This window comes from Chanodichthys erythropterus, chromosome 8 (genome assembly GCF_024489055.1).
Source record: "Chanodichthys erythropterus isolate Z2021 chromosome 8, ASM2448905v1, whole genome shotgun sequence".
NCBI lineage: Eukaryota > Metazoa > Chordata > Actinopteri > Cypriniformes > Xenocyprididae > Chanodichthys > Chanodichthys erythropterus.
This window is the reverse complement of record NC_090228.1, coordinates 11,040,480-11,063,355: the sequence shown is the minus strand read 5'-3', so window position 1 is coordinate 11,063,355 and position 22,876 is coordinate 11,040,480. Positions and strand designations below refer to the sequence as shown.

Below are 22,876 nucleotides of genomic sequence, written 5' to 3'. Positions count from 1 at the left end.
AGGGGACTTTATTAGACGGTGAGTGAATATGAAAGGTCTTCCAAAGTGAAGGCTTTTGTGTATAAAATGCAATCTCGGCCGGGCCTGCCGGCAGGGGGGTGCATGTAGATTGCAGGGTGAATTGCCTGCAAAGCTGCTGTCCGATTTGAATTGTCAATGCATCGTCGTTCCATTTGACTCATACAGAGAGCACTTTGGCTCAGATAGTGCAAAGACAGATTCCATCAGGTCCTTATCTGTTACAACCTGCATTGCTTGCAATTGGATTCAATAGTGGCCAATAATAGTGTTATTTTTTTAAACATTAGGATACCTGTTTCTTTTTCTTTCTTTCTTTCTTTTTTTGCACTGGTCAGCAGCAGGGTGTATAGGGATGAGAAAAAGGATATAAAAGGGAACCTTATTCTACCTTGTTTTTCCCACCTCCTGCTGTCCTATGCCATGAATAGTGCATTATTCCGATCATTTTTCTGACTTTCAGGAGGAAAAAGTAATTTTATCTGGTAAAGGATATATTTTTTCTTTCAGTCGGCCCATCCCAAGAGTGGTGTGCATTGTGCCGGGCTGAAGAAATCTCATCACTGTATTGATACATCACAAAAGCCAAGCGCAATAATCTTCTATGAGAGATCCTCTGAGACCAATTTAGACCCCACAGACTTTGACCATAACATTTAAATCAGCAAAACGGACTAATTTAGTATTGGCAATGATAGTTCTGAATACAATTATAGCACCCTCAACATGGCAGAATTCATTAAAATAGCCATATAACTGATATCAGTGTTGGTCCAATTTTTCCATAATTTCCTCACTCTAAAATAATTGGACCTAGATCTCGTTTTAAGGCCATGGGAGAACTTTGATGGGACTCATTTGCAATGAGGGTGTCTTTTTCAAACAAGACATTAATTAAGTGAGAGTATCTGCTCTGCAATACCCTGCCTTATATATTTTTTGACAGCTTTAAGGAATGAAAGGAACGGTTCACTCAAAAAAAAATGTAATTATTTATTCACCTTCATGTCGTTCTGAACCAACCTGTATAACTTTCTTTCTTCCGTGGTACAAAAAAAAGTGCATATTTTGAAGACTTATGCAGCTCTTCTATTATACACCATAAGATAGCTTGGTTTGAAAAACAGGCTGATATTGAAGTCATTATTCCCTGCTAATCTTCCTCTCCAGTGAGCTGTTAACTCAAGATTCGCTCTGGCTTGGAATTTATTCTCATTATATTATGACTTCAATCTCATAATTCTATGAAGTTATTCTTGTAATTTGACTTTTTGTCTAAAATTGTTATGACCTTATTCTCATAATTGTTTTTGTTTTTTTTTCTTTCTTAAAATATTATTAATTTCATCTCATGGCACTACAACTTTATTCTCGTAATGTTGACTCATGACTCAAAATATTACTACTTCAATGTCATATTGCTACTTTTCTCAAAATATATTATTTTTTTCTATTAAGTATTACTATTTTAATGTCATTATGCTTAACTTTATTTTATTTTAACATAATTTCTTTACTTTAACATGCTTCTTTCATTGAATGTTTAAGGGATATTTCACCGAAAAATGAAAATTCTGTCATTAATTACTCACCCTCATGTCATTCCAAACCTGTAAGACTTTTGTTCATCTTCAGAACACAAACAAAGATCTTTTTGAGAGCTTTCTGTCCCTCCATAGACAGCTACGCAACTGGCACTTTGACGCTTTAAAAAGTTCATAAAGAGATCGTAAAACGAATCCATATGAATTTAGCGGTTTAGTCGAAATTTTCTGAAGAGACACGATCGCTTTATATGACGAACAGAATTAATTTAGGCTTTTATTTGCATATAAACAGAAGCTCAAACGTCATTTGCGTAGCTGTCTGTGGAAGGACAGAAATCTCTCAGATTTCATCAAAAAGATCTTCATTTGTGTTCTTGAAGATGAATGAAAGTTTTACGGGTTTGGAACGACATGAGGGTGAGTAATTATTGACTGAATTTTCATTTTTGGATGAACTACCCTTTAATATTTGACTTTATTCTCGTCAGTCTTATTGAAAGTTTTTACTTTATTCGCAAAATTTCAATTTAATATTCAAAATATGTCTACTTTAATATGGCAATTCTTGTCATTTTGATTTTCATTCGTTACTACTTTAATGTTAATGTTTGGCTTTAGTCTAAAAGTCATATTTCAGGATTACAGCTTTGTTCTCAAAAGTTAGAATTTAAAAGAAATAGTCCAAATGATCTTTCATTGTAAAAAAAAGAGCCGCATGATGATTATTCAGAAATGTTCAACTGATAAAAATTCCATGGGTTTGGAAAAATAAATAACCGAGCTGTCATCATTCAGTGACTTATTCCTTCAAAATTGGACATTAAAAATCTATTTTTCGAGATTTCCCATGCGTATTCCCATGCGTAAATGTAATATGAAGTTCTCCAAACATATCATTATGAGCCGTAGTGGTACTATTCCCAGTTTCTTAGCGTGCTAAGGAACGATAAAAGCAAGTCTCAATTTGCCTTCATGTTAAAAGTTCAAGTCAAATATTCATCCTTTGCCTGAATCACATTCCGATTTTTTTGTCCTCTAGAGTCGAGCGTGTTGGTATCAAGTCAAACAATGTGTGCATCTGTTCAAAGAGTCAGAATAAGATGGGTGAAACTCTTTAAGAAAAGCCTTTTTTGATTGCTTCAGATGCAGACGTTCGTCTCTTGGAACAGAACAGAGCTGTCGCAAACTCCATCTTATTTACATTTTCTTTTTTTCCCACCCCACACACATACGCCGCACCGTTCCAGAAACGCAAAAGGGAAGGAGCCCAAAAAAAGAGTGTCTTTCAATGCCAAGGTGCCAGGGCCTTCTTTTAAGCCGTAAATGTTCTGACGCAGGAGAAGAGAAGGCGATAATGAGAGCTGAGCTCCTTTCCAAGACGTCCGTATTGTTTTAATTGTTCGAGCCACATAACGGAAGAGAAGCAAAGTCTCTGAGCTGCAGCGCCAACATTTAAAAAAAGAACAAACCTGGCTTTTTCCAATGTGTTGGAGCAATTATGTACAAACCCTGTAATTATGCATATCTTTTTGAAACATGTAAAGCTGTATGGAAATGAGTCTGGGCCGATTTAACTCCACACCACGCACCCCCCACCGGCAGCACATTGTTTGATATTTCAGACAGTTTTGGAGAAGTAATGGGGACTTTAAGTCAAGGTTTTGCGCGAGCGTGAGCGTGTGTGAACGTGGGTGTGAGCGCGCTGAGCTAAAAGGGGAAGCTTTAGGCCGTTTATTGCGGGAAACGGTGAGAAACTGCTACAAAAACACACCCCGCGTGAAACTCCTTCCCTTCCTCCTGCCTCGTTGTCGCTTCCCCTCCCCCTTCACACGTGAGGTCCCACCCTTAATTAAGTCTGCTGGGGTTTAAAAGTGTTGAATCTTGTTTAAAGACCATCTCAGCACATTTAGAGGACCGCGCATGGTAATCAGGCCATCCGCTGGCATTTGAGTGGAAATCGTATTTTCAGACAGACCCCCCCACACACACACGCGCACACACGCACACTTGTTTTCCCAGCGATTTCTGAAAAGATGCGGCGTGTCTGGAGATGAGAAAGCCGGGCCGATTGTTCCCGGCTGTAAGTGAGAATATCTCTGCTCAGCACCTCTGTTTCGTGCAATTACCACTCGTTAATCCTTTCAGAAAGAAATTCAATTACTTTTATCAAGGTTATTTCATACATGATAGACAGCGCTGATGCGAGTGTGCAATGAAAGCGAGCGTTTTGTGTTTCTGGCCAAATAATTGAGCTACGCTTGCTCTTCCAGGAGAATGGTCTTCCCAGAACCACGACAAAGCGACTTGTAACAGCTCTATGGGCGACCAATAATGGGGACATTATTCCGGTTCACCAGGAGCTAAGCACCTGTTACCGCTCTTCAACACAGAACCAACACTGACATTTAAAATTTTCATTTTCAACATTGATAACAGCTTATTGGCAGGAGTCGGCGCCGGTAAACCGACGAAGGCTCTTTAAATGCGCGCAAAGTGGCGAGATTAAAATCAAATAGGTGTTTAGGTTTTCTTCCTCCCCCGTTTCTTCATTCCCTTCTTTTTCTGCTTGACTTATCTGCATTCGTTCCCCTAGACCCTCTTTCAGGAAGAGCAGTGGAATCTGGGTAGCTTCCCCCCTCCCTTCCGCACCAATTACCCCTGGATGGATTTTTTTTGGAGTGAAGCCGGATAATTGTGTAATTATCTGGGTGAAATAGGAAGTCTAATGTGTTAAAGTGGGATTTTTTAAGCCATGGTGTGGAAGGAGTATGGCAGGACCAACCTGCTAGAGAGGTGGACGCTCAACCAAATTGATAAGTGAAGAGATAAGTCCCATTCGGCTATAGTAGTATAGTAGGACCACCAATTCCATTTTGGAGAATGCAGGGAGACCCAGAAATTGATATCCCACCTCCCCCAACGTAAACATCCGATCTTTATTATTATTGTTATGTACATATCAGACATATATGTTTATATAAAATATAAATAAAATAATACCAGTGCCAGATAAGAGTTCCACTGACTTTAATGAAGTGCTAGATCAATGATAATTGGACGACAGGCCCTAAGCACATCATTTTAGGTCTTCACCGAGCATCAATTATGAAAGCATCATGACCACTTTTTGAATTGGAAAAAAGCATGAATTTATCAGACATTGGGATTTCAATCAGTGTATTTTTGTCCCAATATGATGATTGGATAAGGTTTTAAATTGCTAAATGGGTGAAACAAACAGCTAGTAATTAAGATGATGATGCACATGATGCACATGATTCATAAAGTAATATCCTTGCATCAGTTGTGCATAAAACTGTGAAACCTGACTCGATTTTACTTTATAAATGGTGATCAGCTTAAATATCCAAATTGGAGCAATAACATTCAGATTATTCTCTCGGCTCCACTGCTTACAAAGCCAAGATTTAATCAATAAATAAAATGAACTAACTACTGGAATTCCAAGGTGGCCTGTTCCCATTTAACAAGCACAATATTACATTGACCCTAAACCGCTTTTCTTCACACGTGATTTCACACTGGCAGATCTGAGATCTTGGCTCCAAGACAAAGCTGCTGGTAAACAGCAACTTGCGAAAATGAGGGTTTGGAGGGAAGAGAAACAACACAATGAAAATTCAGGGGAAAGCAACATGAGATATGTTGTCTCCTTCAGCGGTTGTTAGGAAATAAATTGCTTTTGAAAGTAGAAATGTTTACCTCAATTGAGAGACGTTTTATGCCCTTGACAGGAAATTATTTCACAGCTTCTCTTGCGGTTGCTCTTTCCAATGGTCATGTTTTCTTAACCTTACAAAATAACTTGGCCTCTACATTCACCTCGAGTATAAACACTTATTCTGTGTTTTGAGGCCTCTCTCAACGGGTACCTTAACTAATTTCTTTCTTCTATGGAGAAACTGCCAAGACAGAATGGATGGAAAGATGCGTGCTGCTATTCTGACTACTCCCCATATTTGCCCTTTGTGTTGAGTATGTAGCAAGTGGCAGAAAGTAAATCGAATGTAGAATTGCACTGACAGTCAAAAATGGGATGTTTTTGCTCTTTAAATTTGTATTAAAAGTATGCACCTTGCTCACATAATATTGCAGTTGTTGTTAGCAAAACAAATCATATGAACTGTACAATTGAAAGTAAAATTTGTTTATGGCTGTTAATGTTAGTGTAGTGTAGGCTCCGTTGGCCCATTGTTAGCTTCCCGACCAATTTAGAACTTATCACTTCAATTTAATTGAGTATGTGGCAGAACTTTGGGAACAGACAGAGCATATAAGATGAAATCTGAAGGTACATCACAATGGCACATTGCTTCCATTCTGTATTAGTCTGCAGCTCTAATGATCAATTTTTGGAAAACGTTTTCATCTGAATACCATTTGAAGAGTTTCGGACCACAAACTTGAACAAACAGACTGTGACAATGATGACAATCATTACAGACACTAGCATTAACAGACACAGGTATATATATATATATATATATATATATATATATATATATATATATATATATATATATATATATATATATATATATATATATATATATATATATATAGACACTTGCTCATTGAATCTCCAAATTAATATAGAAGCAACAAAATTTCTATTTTAAATATTAGTAAATAGCATCTTTGTACTATAAATTAAGGCCAATGTCATCAGTGCCAATACTGCTACTAATGGGCCCTATTTTAACGCATAGTCTGAAGCACTTAGGCCGTGTCTGAATCCACTTTTGCCAGTTTAACGATGGAAAAAAAATGGTCGACGTGCCAGGTGCATGGTCCAAAAGGGTTGTACATAGTCTCATGAGTGTTTAACGTCCAATAAACCAATCAGAGTGTCATCTCCCATTCCCTTTAAAAGCCAGGTGCACTTGGCGGATTGCTATTTACATGGTGGAATATAGACACCCTCAACCTGATGAGTCAGTTTAAATACATGTGTGTATTGCCACGATTGTTCAAATAATTAGCCAATTGACTTTAGACCAGGTTTTTGTTGGTCATGGGTGCAGTCGTTTTCAGTTGTCTCAAAATAGCAACATGCCAACAATGTGCCTGAACACACCTCGTTTTCAGACCAGCACGGCCGTGGGGGAACAGATGGGCACGAGTGCATTTGCTATTTAAACAACGTGTGCACTGGAAGTACAGTTTTTTGTTGTTGTTGTTGTTTTTTTACCCATGTAACCTTCTATTTTGACATGAACCTTCTATTTGATTATGGCACCATCATTTTACATGAAATTTCATAGTACTCTATTCCAATTTTTATAACAAAAACTACTATACTAACTAATATAAAGTTTTTAACTTTTAACAGTTTTAACATTTTTAAAGACAAGTAAACAGTAAAATAAGGACAAATTACAAGCAACAGCACAATTAAATATAATAGAACAAAGATACAAATTAAATTATCAATGCTTTAAAATTTTTAGGTAGGTCTAACAGTAGTCTTTAGGTAAGAAATAAAACAGAAATTGAATAAAGTAATCAAATGTAAAATAACTGCATGGTCTTCACTGTATAAGTTAAAAGTAGATTAATCCTTATTATAGCTATACAAAACCTGACTTTTGTTATTTACGTCTTTTCTTTTGTTGCTTGATTAACATTAAAAGGTTAGTTCACCAAAAAATGAAAATTCTGTCATTAATTACTCACCTTCATGTCATTACAAACCCGTAAGACTTTCTTTCATCTTTGGAACGCAATTGAAGATCTTTTTGATGAAATCTGAGAGCGTTCTGTAATAACAGAATTTTCATTTTGGGTGAACTAAACCTTTCATGACACAGACTGCAGCAGGTTTATTAAGCTGCTGTCTCTTTAAGACCTGACACACATCCGATTTTCTCCCAACTCTTTGTTAATTTCAATCTTTTTAACTTCATTTAAAACATTTAACTTTTTAACTTGTTTGGATACTGTCCAAAAACAGGCATTTTGACACAATTTTGTAAGTTTTTGTCCGTTCAAGCCGTTTTGCGACACAAAAGAGAGCTCAATGCATTACTAGCTCAATGCATGTGTTTTCACAGGGTGTCACTTCAAAGACAGAGCACTACTACCAAACTGAGCTCTCTTTTGTTTCTTATCACACTTGAATGGTTTAAAAGCACTTGAATGAATGATTGGTTGATCATAGGATAAGCTTATATGTGGACAATCTTCAGTCAGCTATCGTCTCTCACTTCGCGAAACTGGTGAACAGAACCCAGATAGTGTGATTATATACTTTAACACGATGGCCCTGTGTGCAGCTGACCCTCTCTCAGTCCTCACTGTAGCTTGAAATGTGCCGTAAACCACTTTAAACAGATATTAATCGCATCTCATATACAAATCAGTGAATTATTCGCTTAACTGATTTGTTTAAAAACACATTCATTCAGTAAACGTGATGTGACTGTCTTCATGATTAGTTCAGGAAAAGTGACTGCCTTTATGAATGAGTCAAGGAATCATTCGATCAGCTGAGTTTTACAGCATTTATAACTCGGCAACTGGCAATATTTTGTCTAAAATACAAGTTACTCAACATTAACTTGTTTATTGAACGGCACATTTGTGATTGGCACATAGTGGAACAGATCATCCATGTAGACTGCATCACTTGTATTTTATTTTGATATGACACTTGTATTCTGTTCTGGGGATACTGCTGTAAAGTTTCTTATATTGTACATTTAAATGGTGAACATTTGTTGACAGAATCTGACTTGTTATAAAAGGCACAGGCATAATGCCTTTCTGTCAAATGTTTATAGTTCAAAATTAATGAATGAGTCACACCTGGGAATCGAGATTTCATCAAATCTCACTTAAAGAGGCAACATCTATTAGCACCTCACACTGTAGCAGGCAGCATTTTAAACAAACAATGTGCTCCATCAAACAAGTTAATGCTTTTACGGTTCATACATTCAATTTTACAGCGTATATCAGCGCAACCTCTTTTGAGAGCAATGGCACCACAGTTTATCGAGCACCTCTCAACCACAAACACAGGTAAACAAAAACACAATGGCACTCCAACCAAAGGGCCCTGTGTACATCTGACCCTCTCTCGGTCCTCACTGTAGCATGTTCTGTTTAAAATGAGCCGTAAAAGCGACAAATGATGCTAAATTAGGCGCAAATGGATCTGGATTGTACTAAAAAGTTGTGAACCTTTCACACTATAGTGCTGCTGTCATTACAGCAACAGGGGGACAAAGTTAGCAAAGTTTGACATTTTAATTTAATTAAAAAATTAATTTAACATTTCCCTCAATTTTAGACAGAGAACATACTTTTAAAATGAAAAATATTAAAAAATGGTGCGAAATAAAAGCATTTTCATGAGTGTTCTCAAACCTTTGGACCTCTTAGTATTTTACTTTGAACTTAAAGGGGTCATGAACTGCATTTTTATTGTTTTATAATGTTTCTTCCATGGAGTGCGCTTATAATATTAGTATGCTTTTTACATCAAAAATGGTCATAATTTAGAAATAAAAGGGATTTTTCCTACAATGATTTGAACACTCTGTTTTAAGGGGCGTGTCTGCTGTGAGACTTCAGTGTAAATGTTGTTGAGTGCATGAAAGCAGTGATCACACGAATGCTTTTATCATAACTAACAGTGCAAATTCAATGTAACTAAGAGATTTGTTGAATAAAACAGGAGTTTTGGCGTGACTCCAGAACTCAGTCGCTGATAAACTCGCTCTGTTTGATTGACAGCTCTAGCGATTGTAAAGGGAGCGTTTTTTTTTTTTAATCATCATTATTTTTTGTCCTACTAATAGAAACAACGTGAAGTTGTCCGTTTAGTCACTGGTTTGATTTACTGACACATAGACAAAGAACATCTGACTGTACATGAAACATTACATATCAGATTAGGCATTAGAATTAACACAGTTACTTACATGTTGTTGCATTACTGTCGAGTCTGTATTGTAAAAGAGTTTGCAAAGCCTGTGCCGAAATGCGATCGATTTACCAAAGAATCCACATTGAAATGTACCAAATACGAATAAATAAAGCTCAACTGAGACATTCAGATTGTTGAAAATAAATAACCATATTCCTTGCATTAGGATCCTTTGAAAGCCGCCCTTTCTCCTATCCGTCATAGATAGACACATTCCAGGACAAGTCGTTCAATGGCCCTGGTTTCAATAAGAGCTTTCATTGGAAGTTTTCAGTTCTAAAACTTACAGGATATTCTAGTACGATGACCTTTTATATATCAAAAGTTTGAGGAAAAGTTGATTTCTCAATTCATGACCCCTTTAAGTTTAGTATGCTAAATGCATTTGAAACAAAATTCCCAACTTTAAAACTTGGAATCTAGATTAATGCCACTGCAAGGAAAATGCAGCATCCTCTTGACAACATCACCAATAATCCTGATTGAATAGTGATGATGACTGTCATAAAGGCTACGGTTGTCTGATCAAGTTACTGCGTTCCAACTAACGACGACAACTGCAGGGAAAAAAGAATTGACGATAGCTAATTAGCAAATCCATAATGTTTCCCTCCTTTTAAGCATCTCCCTCGAGGGTGTTTTGAATCATTATGCAAATGATGTTGTCAAATGTCAATTAGTGCAGGAAGAAACTCTCATGATTTATTATTTTCAAGAGTACTTTTGCAGAGGGAAACTTCTCCCACTAGTCATCAAAGGAAATGAAAGATGAGATATATGTGTGGGAAGAGCGCAGCGAGTGTCTCTCACCCACTGCGGAGAACGAAAACCTTCATTTGTAGGCAAAGGACAAGGGAACGCTTAAGTGGTCCACTCGGGGACCACACCAAACAGACCTTTGACATGCACCATTGTTTCAACTGGCAAGGGTTTAAACACAAGGACTCTACACTTTCGGCTTTTTTAATTCGCTGCAGATGTTGTAATTAATGTCACAGACAAAAGATATTTTTTGATGCGCCATAATTACGAACAAGGACGTAAACACACCAGGAGAGCTTCTGTTTGACAGTTGAAGGATCCTCTTAGTTTTTTGTGTTTTGTTCCCCGACGTGTTTCATTGGCATGACAAGAGTTTCGCTTCCAAAACTATTCATGGTCCCTGGTGAAGGGCATTTCTTAGCAGCAGTGCAATTACCCAATAAATCAACCAATAAAAGACGATGTCAGTTGTCAATTAGGTTTTATAATTGAATAATTATTGGATAAAGAGTCAAGGTAGGGTTATTAAGGTAGTGGTTCGCCAAATGTCAAAAAGCAATTGAAATGAATTACACAACTCTAAAACGACTCCCACGATTAGCTAACAATAAAGCCTTGCTCCGTTTACTTTGTTTAGCAAAGCCTTCCTCTTCTTTCTCTTTGGTTTTTCCCTCTGAACTCTTGCTCTCTCTCTGCTCCGTCTCATCGCTCAAAGGCTCTGGCTTCTGCAAAGTGGAGTTTAGAGGTTTCATTGCAATGACTGCATGCCTTAATTAACGGAGGGTGCACGCCTGTGCCCAATAAACAGAGTTGCAGGCTACATTATTATTGAGGAATACTGTAAGTTTATTTTGTAATGCACCTGCAACCATTTTTTGTGCTATACTTCGCAATATTGTGACAATACCTGGGCTTGACCTACTGTGAAATGTATGCTATAGATCCAGCTAATTGAGGACTGCTTGGAGATTATCTGAAAAAAAGTACCGGGCTTCTTTTTCAAAACCCAATTAGAGATCACATCAGGGTTGTTAGGTGAATTATTTATTCATTATCCAGAGGTGCATTTAATGGGCCAAACTCATTTAGACGCTCATTATCAATCTTGGCAACAGATCATATTATCTGGACGTTTTGATCTTTCTGAAGCACAGCCGTGTACAGAATGAAGGTGGAGCTCTATGAAAAAACACCAACAACGTGCCAGATCCTGCCTTTGATTAAACATTGAGGATTGGCCTCTTGCAGAGAACAGAGTCATACTGCTCAGCAGACTTTCTCTGGACTCCCATGAGTCCACTGTCCACCTCAGCTGGGGGCATAGCCACATGTGGGAAGTGCCCATCCAACAGAAAATCAGTAAAGTTTTTGAGTGTCTAGCATAATGCGTTATCAATGTTGAATACAGTTGCTCTGTTTGATATTTTGTGGAAATTGTGATATATATTTTTTTTAATTCCTTGATGAACAGAAGTTTTGTGACATTATGAATGCATTTATTGTCACTTTTGATCAGTTTAACACACATATGTTGAATATAAGTATTAATTTATTTAAAAAAAAATGTTACTGACTCCAAACTATAAGTAAGTGTGTGTATGTGTTTGAGTATGTGTGTTTGTGATGGTTTAAAAGTCTACATTAACAGTTAAAATGACATTATAGACAACTAATCATACTCCAACTTCAGATTTGTACCGAGAAAGAAAATACACCACTTTAAAATTGGGGTTAGGAAGGGATTTTGACTGGCAGCATATGCTAAACATCAAGGTTGGAATTAATAAGAACATGCTGATTCATCTTTGTCATAGATCTGTTAAGTCTAGAGGGATGGGGTCCATGCGTAAATCGTGTCCCATTTTGATAAGAAGTACAAGAACAGAATGAATATATAAATGAGAGGTTTGGTTGCCAGACATGCATCTTCATGGGTAATTTAGCTGTATTTTTGTGTTATTTGCTTGATATGCATAAGGCATTACAATGTCACTTTTAGGAACTTACCCACATGCATGTATTAAAAGTTTTACATGAAACATAAAATGCTCAAAGTAGAATCTCAAAGTCGGATATTTCTAACTGGTGTCTCTGAGAGAGTTAGCACTACTTTTAGTGATATCCGGACTAGATTGGCTACTTGTATGTAGCCAAAATTAGTTTATTCCTCTATATCAGTAAATAAGCATAATTATATGACAGTAAACAATTTTATTTAAAAAAAAAAAACTATGGGAATTTGAAAATTGAATTTTCATGGAATTAATCATGTTACAGGTGAAGAGTAAAGTCTACAAAAAGTGAATGGTCTTTATTGTAATTGGTTGTCTTGTGGAGTTTTTGCTTGTGGTAGTTGGTTCACAACCCATTATACTTTCATAATTTGATGCATTTCCAAGTGAAACTGGACAATTAACACAAGGCTTGATTTTATCCACCAGGAATCAATTGGATCACGAAAAGTCACAGCTGAAGAGTCATCAGCTGTCATTAAAAGGTAAACATTTTGATTTTGAAGTTCAAAACCAGACAAAACACACAAAGGTGACTTGTGCACTATATTCCACTTCATCTGAAGCCATTTAATAGCTTTGTGTAATAAATACACTAAATAACTCATCTGCTACAGCTCTCAAATTGTGACTTATGATGAAATGTGGTAATTTATAGACCAATTCACATCTTGCAGACAAACGCAGAAAAGCACCCTACAGTCACTTCTCAGACCTTCCACGACCCGTCAAGTGCTGAATAAACATATTCAATATTGGCAAAAACCAGCTTTGACAGATGCAGAGACGGGTAACACACTGAACCAACAAAACCCGACGAAGTATCTGTTGCTGTCTGTCGGTACAGTGTGAACTGGCCTTGTATCTTGTAACTTTAATTGTCAAACAGGTGAAAGCCTGTCCACGAGATAAAGAGAATACCAACTCTAACCTAACCAATTATCCCAAACTAGATCTTTATTACTGTATGTCTTTCATTTCATTGAAATACTTTTCAAGACAGCTTTTAATGAGAGCTTCCTTTCCATCCGGTATGTGCAGTTAGTGAGCTCTATCAAGTGGTATAAATCTTTAATTTTCGAGATCAGCATTAATGGCCGAAACAGCCTAAGATCTCGGCTCGGCTTCTGCCTTTCATCCTCTCCGCTGGTGGAATTCCAGAGGGGGCTGCGCTCAATCGTTTGCTCCCCTAAGTACACAAAATTAGCTGCTTATCTGTTGATCTCCGTACATGATCCCTATGAAATCCTTTCTGTGTGTCCAAGGCTACAGCCTTCACAAGAGCCTATAGGAACCTCCTTGGTCTCTGTTTCCCTTGTGCTCGTCCTCTCTCTCGCTCTCTCGCTCTATTTCGCTTTCCTGGCCCACAGAGGGGAAACTAAGCCTAATTAAATTGCTCTCAAAGACAATGAGGACCAGGCTTCTACCTCTTATGCCTCCCCTGTCACTTCCAGGGGCTTCAGGCAGACCTTAAGCCCCGGTCTTTTACCAAGCTGCTTGGAGGGATTTCACAAAAATTGAATTGTCATTCACATCCGTTTGCCTTCACGTAATACAGGCCGATGCCAGTAAATGGGTCTACGGAATATGTTAGAGAAAGTTTGATGCTCCCGAGTAGATTATGGCTGAGTTAAGTTGTTTGCTACATCTTTGAGGTCCGGTTCAATACAGTTCCAGATCTTTCAGAGCCCCATCCCTGCATCTGCTTTTCCACAAACGGGCTCCTTAATCTCGCCATATTTGGCATCGTTAATGAGCGCCGGCTGTGGAATTAAGCTTTCCTCTGCCCGTTAATGCTGTCTGCGAGAGCCCGAGAGTGACTGTAGCCCTCGTTAGTGCTGCTTGCTCGCTATTGATCGTGCCGGGCCACTAGGGGCTCCCTACCTGCAGTTGACTTTGTACTTCTCCAGGAGTTGTAAGGGGCTGCCGAACAACAGGGACCACGCACATCTCAAACAAGGTCTATGAAAAGCCTATCAATTAGGCTTTGAAGGTCAAGCAAACTCTCTCTGTGCCTCCTTCTGCAGTTCTGTCTTTTTCTTTCTCGCTCTCTCTCGCTCTCCCCTGGCTGGACTTGCTCATCTTGAGCTGGCACTATCTCCAATGCTCTCTCACTTGCATCGCTCTCTCCAAAATACATCTGAAGACTCCATTCAATTAAATATCTCTCGGCTCCAGCTGCTCCCTAAGTGAAAGGTCAAGCAAGTCCAGGAGGCTAAAAGAGAAAGGCTTGGCTTCTTCAGAAAGCTCCCCTCCCTCATTCCCTCCACTTCCCAACAAAGCCTCCCCCAAGCCTAGGCTCTCTCTTAATGATCCCCACTGGTCAATCCCTAACTAGCGATGACAGTTTCCCCCAGAAGCACCACTGCGGATGGGAGCCGATCGATCAGTTGGAGCGAAAAAAATACACATAATGATAACCCGCAGACATAATGTCAAGCCCTTGTGCCGTCCCAATTGGTTGACATTCAGGTGGATAGAGGGGAGGGCCAAGTGCCGAGACATCAAAAGAGAGGTACAGCAGTGCGCTCCTCCACGCCAAGTGAGGTCTGTTAACCCCTCTCTCGCATGACCTCTAATTACCGGAGACGTGGCCTGAGGGAGTGTAAATGGGATGGCCATCAACTTGGAGTGACCTGCATGCCGTCACCTTCAAAACAAACACCAGTAATTGCACCTCATTACTAGAACAGTAATCTGGCTATACAGGTTTAGTAATAGGATGGACTCTTGTCCTTTTGTGAAATGTTAACCATTTAATGGTTAGCAAACTTTTCAGGCCAAGTAACACCTTTGACTAAATGAGATGATACTAGTACCACCAAGTCAAAACAGTCTTCCCCAGGGGTTAAACTGGTGTGCTTGTCAGTCCAATCCATCCATACATGCTCCAGACCAGTGTTTGATCAGTAGAATTCTTTTGTGAAAAGTGCTATATATATATTGTAAGTACATTTGACGTGAACAAATCTATTCAGGTTCATATCTACATTTTTTTCTAGAAAGTTTCAAACATATTCACCACCAAGTTTTGTTCCTCCTATTTACAAAATTAATTTATTTTCTTTCTTTTTTTCCCCAGAAAATCTTATTGAACACAGGTTTACAGACTTTGACTAAGTAATATTCCACATTATTTTTTATCTTCATGTTGTTAAAACATTGTCTTAGTCTAATGATAATGAGCATCTAAAATACATCATGTGACCAAACATCATGACATTTGAGGTTTGTTTTGCCATATTTGATTTGGCTTTATGTCCTTTTTTTAGTTGGGGTCCCACTGACTTTCATACAGTAATATGAACCAAAACAGAAATAATCAGTGTTGGGATAAGTTACTTTTAAAAGTAATGCATTACAATACTACTTTACTCCCTAAATAGTATCTAATTGCATTACTTAGTTACGTTTTAAAAAAAGTAATGTTACATTACTTTTGTTACTTTTTCTCATCTTTTGTGTTACTTTTTCTCAGCAGCAAAGACATTGCTTAATAAACTGAGATTAAATACATGAAGTATATTTGATTAATTTTACATTTTCAATTATTGCAGGTTTGTGTAATATTCTGAGTTTACATTCAGGTGTGTTTGATTACATTTGGAGCTCAGTTCTGCAGGACACTGGCCACTTGCCTTTCAGGTGACTTTTTTGAGTCATTAGAATTCCACAAAGCTATACTAAAATTATATAAAAAATTCAATCAGAAATTACAAATAACACATGGAAAAACAAAACTGCATACTTTTATTTTGTACAGCAAATTTTGTGTCATGTCACATATCGCTGCTGTACCACTCTTTGAAAATCACTGATCTTGAAAAAGGTAGAGTGACATTTCTTTGATTGCCTTAAAAAACAAGGTATTAAATCACAGTTCTTAATCCAAAGCTGAATTAATGACGTTAATAGCATGAGTGAATGTCTTCATGTTCACCTCAGAGGGAAAGACTGCTTTTTCACATTCAAACTTTGAAAACAAATGGCTCCGGTGGGACCAGGCACCCGTACGGGTTCGTCTTACCGTGTGATGCTTTGGCAATCTATTTCCCCCTTTAATTGCGAGCAGACAAGTGGAACCATACATCTGCTCTATGCTGCTCGACCCAATACATAAGCGCCATTGATCAGTCTGGCTTAAAAAGTGGTGCCACTTTCCAATCCCTCACTGAAAGCAGGGGAGGCACTATCAGAGGAGTTGATATGATACACCAACTCCTGCCTGCCACCCCCTCTCCGTTTCAGATTAAATTCAGGGTGTCTCATTTTGGATGGGCGGCGGACAGACGGCCTGACTCCAGCACTAGATGAGAAAGTGTTGGGCTGGGCTGCCCCCCCTGCCCCGAAGTCTCATCAATAGCCACTGGAATGGCAGCCAAGCCTCTGTAACACAGGACGCCTGTCGCTTGTATGCTGATTAGAACAGAGCAGAGGGATAGAAAGTGGCAAGGAGACTCTTGATCAGTACCTGTCTCTGTCTCTCTTATTCTGTCTGTCTCTCTCTAGCTCTCTAAACACTAGGACAGACTGGTGGGTGATCGTATTTCCCATCCTATCGATACTATCTTACCTCGATCCCTGCCTCCCCCATTGGTTTCATAACCTTGTGGTACATGGCGTCCCCTTAATTAGCACCATTGTCTCTGGACAAATGAAAATGACTATTTTTTAATGCCATTGATTTAAAGGTGCCCGAGAATGCTTTTTCACAAGATGTAATATAAGTCTAAGGTGTCTCCTGAATGTGTCTGTGAAGTTTCAGCTCAAAATACCCCATAGATTTTTTTTATTTAATTTTTTTAACTCCCTATTTTGGGGCATCATTAATTATACACTGATTTTGGCAGCGCGCCGCCCCTTTAATTCGCCTGCTCCCTGCCACACAAGCTCTCGACTATATTACAGTGAATTTACAAAGTTCACACAGCTAATATAACCCTCAAATGGATCTTTACAAGATGTTCGTCATGCATGCTGTATGCATGCTTCGAATTATGTGAGTAAAGTATTTATATTGATGTTTACGTTTGATTCTGTATGAGTTTGAGGCTATGCTCTGTGGCTAACAGCTAATGCTACACTGTTGGAGAGATTTATAAAGAATGAAGTTGTGTTTATGCATTATACAGACTGCAAGTGTTTAAAAATGAAAATAGCGACGGCTCTTGTCTCCGTGAATACAGTAAGAAACGATGGTAACTGTAACCACATTTAACAGTACATTACACATGTACACATGCTAGCGAAACATTTAGAAAGACAATTTACAAATATCACTAAAAATATCATGTTATCATGGATCATGTCAGTTATTATTGCTCCATCTGCCATTTTTCGCTGTTGTTCTTGCTTGCTTACCTTGTCTGTGCACAGATCCAGATGTTAATACTGCTTTTCCTTGTCTAATGCCTTGAACATGGGCTGGCATATTATAACATTTGAGGTTCATTATGCCATAACTGATTTATCTTTATGTCCTTTGTTGTGTTGGGGAAAGTTACTTTTAAAACTTCTGCATTACAATATTGTGTTACTCACTAAGAAAGTAACTAATTGCATTACTTATGTAGTTACTTTTTATGAAAAGTAATGCATTCTGTTACTTTGCCTTACTTTTTCTTATCTATTTTTGGCAAATTTACTGTACTGCCTGTACAGTAGAAGGCGCAAAAGTAGTGCCTTACTTTACTAGTTACTTGGAAAAAGTAATCTGATTACGTAACTCATGTTACTTGTAATGCGTTATCCCTAACACTGGAAATCATTCAGATTTACAGTGATATGAGGGTGATTAAATGATGCCACAATTTTAATTTCCAAGTGAAACTCTTTAATTGCACCTTTTAAAATGTTTTGCCTCAAACCTGAAGTTGTAGGACCTCAGAAATTGCTACAAATATTAGTTCTGCTCACAAGAGGACCAGTTCTGACTCTCTTCCAATGATGTGACAGATTTGTTGTCAGTTGCATTTACCACCTTAGGCAAGCGTCAGCCAACATATTAAAGTTAAAAATACTGAAGTAGAGGGGCTCGTCTATTTTCCTAAATTCATCTTGTGCAGAAAAATAAATGGAGGATGACAAGTTAAGGCCGTCGGATATTGAGTACGTAATGATCGCGATATTCAGCTTGTATCAGTTACAGTAAACTGGAAAAGTGCTGTGTAAGTTATGACAAAAATCGGATTCCTCAATCAATCTTCTTTGTCCCTCATCGATCCGAGGGTCATACTTCCCCTTGTGTCAAAAACAAAACAAATGTTGCAGTGCTCTATGATTTCTCATTAAGTCCATGTCTCCAATGGTCTCCAATGGTCTGCAGACACTCCCACAAATCAATAGCTCTGGGTCTCTATGAATTGCTATTGTGATGATGAGGAATTGATCTTTCCTCTTATGGGAATGTTTTATGTGACAGAGAGACTGGTCACATATTCAAATATCGCAAGCAGCACATGATTTCAGTAAACACCAAATCTATTACAGGATTTAAATTTCGCATGTCATATGGAGAAAAAGAAATGGTATACTATTGTACAAGTGTATCAGTTTACTAACCAAAGCAATCGAAACTCATTGCTTGCTCAGGTTTTTTGCATGGTTTTCATGTTCTTGCATAATGTTATGATGAGGAATTTCAGTCCAATCCAACTTGGGAAAGTTTAGACCAGCTAGTGTATTACAAACCTGTGACAAACTTCCACCAACCATCAAACTTAAGAAACCAAAGTGGCATATTTCCAGGATTTCTACAGGTGCCGCACTCGCAGTCAGCCATTTCCTTTGGCTCGACATTCTTCGCTTGATTTCTGAAATAGTCCCCGCTTGCTCCCTTTGATTGAACTCAATGGGATTACAACAGAGTTAATCGCTTCTGGGTTTGTCCACTTATTACCATGTGAACTCCCCCTCGGCGTCCCATTGTTTTCCGCCCTTCCATAAAGATTACCTTGAGCGCAGTTTGGAATTGCTCTATTGTCTCCGTCAGAGTGTGGGAGCTTAATGAAAGCGGAGTGGCAGACTTCACAATGGAGACGGCTGCCGTGGCAAGAGGTGGCCGTGTGCTCATTAATGAAAGCGCCGCGACTGCCTTTAAAAATAGAATTGCTGGTTGGCCTCAGATTGAGCTATTAGGGACTTTTGATTGTATGTAAACCCTCCCCCCCCATCCTCAAACATACCCTCAAACACTTACCAGCAGGAAACGGAGAAAACGGCACCACAGGCCACCTGCAAGGTAACCCAAATGAGGGAGCTAGACTTTTTATTTGTATCTATTTTACAGTAGATGAGTAGCTAATTGCTTCTATTATACTGTGAAATCATGGTTTAACTTTATAAATAGTCGTACAGTTGCTACTTGTCTGTACAAAAGACATTTTTCAAGTTAACTTAATATGGTTTTTGTTTAATGCATATTGTAATTGTTTTACGAAAATGATTTGAGATATTTCTGCATGTTTATGACAAAAATCATCTAGACTACTAATGTTTATTCATAGAACATTTGTATTTCAAGTTCAACTTAATAGTGCATTTTTGTTTAATGGATATTGTAATTTTATATAGGCCTATTTATTTATTTTTGATATATTTTATTTTATTCAAAAAACACAAAGATAATCAAAACCAGGAACAAGAATAGCTTCATAAAAACATACAAAGACAATGACCGACAAAAGACTACTGAAACACATGGGTATAAATCCATAGGGAAACAAGGGGCTAACGAGGAACAGGTGTGAACAATGGAATCTAATGAGGAAATATACAAGGCAGCTACAGAAACAAGGCAAACAGGAACTAAACACAGGAAGTGAACCACTGGAAAAAGAGGAACAGGAAATACAACACTTCACAATAAAAGTCCATTTAACACAACAAGGGAACATATAATAGTTTTATACTAGGGCTGTCAATTGATTAAACATTTTAATCTAATTAATTACATACTCTGTGATTAATTAACCTAAATTAATCACATACATAATTTTCGTTGTGAAAGTATTAAATATTTCAATTCAAATGAATCAATGCAGGGTTTTTCCTGGGTCAAAAATGGTCTTCGGTGGTGACAGACATGGTCATCCACACAAACAGTAAAAAGTGCCCTACGTAATCTGCGAGCCTGATACTAACAATAAAGTACCCGTCACTCTCACTGTAATTCTTTCTTGCATGAAAAGTGATTTTATAGCTTTGTAAGAGAAGATGCTTTTTTGCTAAACCTGAAAAATATTAAAAAGTAGCATTTAGAAGTTATATTAACTAATAATATAATTTTCTACCATATACAATTGAATGCACCTAGCTAACAACAACTTGCTTTGTTCTGGTTTCACCTCACTCCAGTCTAAACTAACTGATTTTATAGGTAGGCCTAATTTATTACACATTGTCATTTAAATATCCTGAAAATATTGTGGATTATTAAGGCTAATTTTACTAACCACTCTTGCTAAAATGGGGTAAGCACACTTATGTTCTCATTTCAGAGTTGTTGGAGTAAATGATTCATTATAGACCGTGTGGACAGATCAGTTGTTGTCATGATTCATTAAAATGAATCTGTTCAAATGAGTCATTAGGTTGCGAATTGGCCATTAGCGGACGTTGACGTGTTGCGTGCGAATCGCGACTGTTATTAGGATATCGCAAAAGATTTGTCAACACAGAAAACACTTCACCACTGAATAGGATTTTCTTTTTGTTTACTGAAAGCGTGGTTTATGTCAGCTGCACGTGCAGGGCGCCTGTCAGAGGAGATGAGGTGACGTTCTTTTGAGCACTATTCACACCCAGCGGTTATTCAGGAAAAACATTCTCCGAATGCGCCTCGTGAAACATGGATTCGGTCTTACGAACTTTTAGCATTGTGTCAGTTGATTTAGATTATTATGTGTGAGGTAGAGAGAGCAAAGACGGTGGTTACTTTGAAGGGAGGAGCTCTCTGCTCGTTCTGTCCATTGTGTTGTAAATTGAAACCTTTGACACATAACATGAGTAGATTGATATAGAATGCAGTAAAATACAACTTTTATGATTAGTTATTGTGTACTATTTGTTTGTTGTTGTTGCTTTAATTAAGCAGTCCTACTGTACTTTGAAATTAAACAAAAATCGTTGGACACCGTGTTGAAGACCATTGAAATAAATACTTGCTCAAGGTGGGGTTACACCAGTGATACATATAGGATCTCTTCAATCTTCAGTGAACCAGCTGGGACTGGCTCACTATAGCTGCTTTTCCACCGAAATTACCCGGAACAATTTTTCATGTGAATTTTTTTCCCCCCAGACCTGTTGCTGTCTGCATTTCCATCATTGTCTAAAGTACTGTGAATATTAAGTCCATTGACGTAGGACTGTGCACGACTTTCCAGTTCTCGCTGGCTTTCGTCCTCTGCCTATAAGCTTAATAAATCCTGAACACATTGTTGGTCAATGGGACATATTTTTTAAACTATATTGCTGATTTAAATAGCAAACAATTCTAACTGCACACAACGCAAAAGACTTTTTAAAAAAAAGGTGGTTGAAATAAAATGCTGCGTGGAGCCAACCACTTAGCATGTTCTGCACCCAAGTCCCACACCCAAAACTTCCTGAACTTTGAAAAAAAGTACTACCTTGCAAGCAGGGACTTTCTGAAGGGGAAATTTTTACCTGGAACTACCCTGGTTCCTGCAGTCAAAACACCCTGAGTACCACCCCAAAGTCCTTAGTTCCTTTGGAAAGTTCAGTGGTGAAAACACAGCTTATGAGGTATGTGTCCTCCAAAAATGAAAGGTCAGTCAGTTTAAGTATGGCATAATGAGACATTCCAACATGCAACTTCTGAAAAGGGGTTCATTAACTAGAGCGATTTTAATGCAGTACCTTGAGTATGCTCATCTAGTGAAAAGGTCTTTGTTTATTGAAGATGTTTTATTTTCACCATCATAATGAAAGCATACTTATGAAGAGAAGACTTTTAAAATAAGAATATTTTAAATTCCTTTAAAGCTAATTTAAATAACGTTATGGTGGATTTGCCTTCTGGACATTGAGATCATGGAGACACTGAAGCTTAGTGGCATACAGCATATCTGAAGCAGCATATGTTCCAAAATTACTATTTACCTGACAAAAACAGGTGAATTTAAATCTTTTTATGTATTTTTAATAATATATAATGTTATTAATTTAAGTAAATTATAAGTACTATATATGAAGACTTCAGATGCAAAAGCGCCATCTTGAAGTTTTCTTCTAAAATGATAATTTTTATCAGGCTCTTATGTTTATGTTCAGTTATTTCACTTTAGCATAAATGAAAAGGATCTGTTAACTGCTAATAAAGTGAAAATACTAAAATTAAAACATAGCAGCCTGATAAAAACACTCATTTTAGAAGAAAATTTCAGATGGCACTTAGAGGCTTTTGCATGTGAAGTCTTCATATATATATATATATATATATATATATATATATATATATATATATATATAAGCAAAACTTGACTTTGGCTAATGCTATTTTTGAACCCTGGACATACAGCATATGCAAGAGTTTACACAGATATTAATGCACAGAAGTA

At 37.7% G+C, this 22,876-nt stretch overlaps 1 protein-coding gene across 1 annotated transcript in view; it reads left to right on the top strand.

Moving 5' to 3' along the window:
• Nucleotides 1-22,876, top strand: part of arhgef39 (Rho guanine nucleotide exchange factor (GEF) 39) — a 100,601-nt gene that overhangs the window by 7,216 nt on the left and 70,509 nt on the right. The window contains exon 3 of the mRNA XM_067390970.1: nucleotides 12,723-12,778. The gene's annotated coding sequence lies outside the window, so the exon portion shown is untranslated. The remainder of the gene's footprint in view (nucleotides 1-12,722; nucleotides 12,779-22,876) is intronic.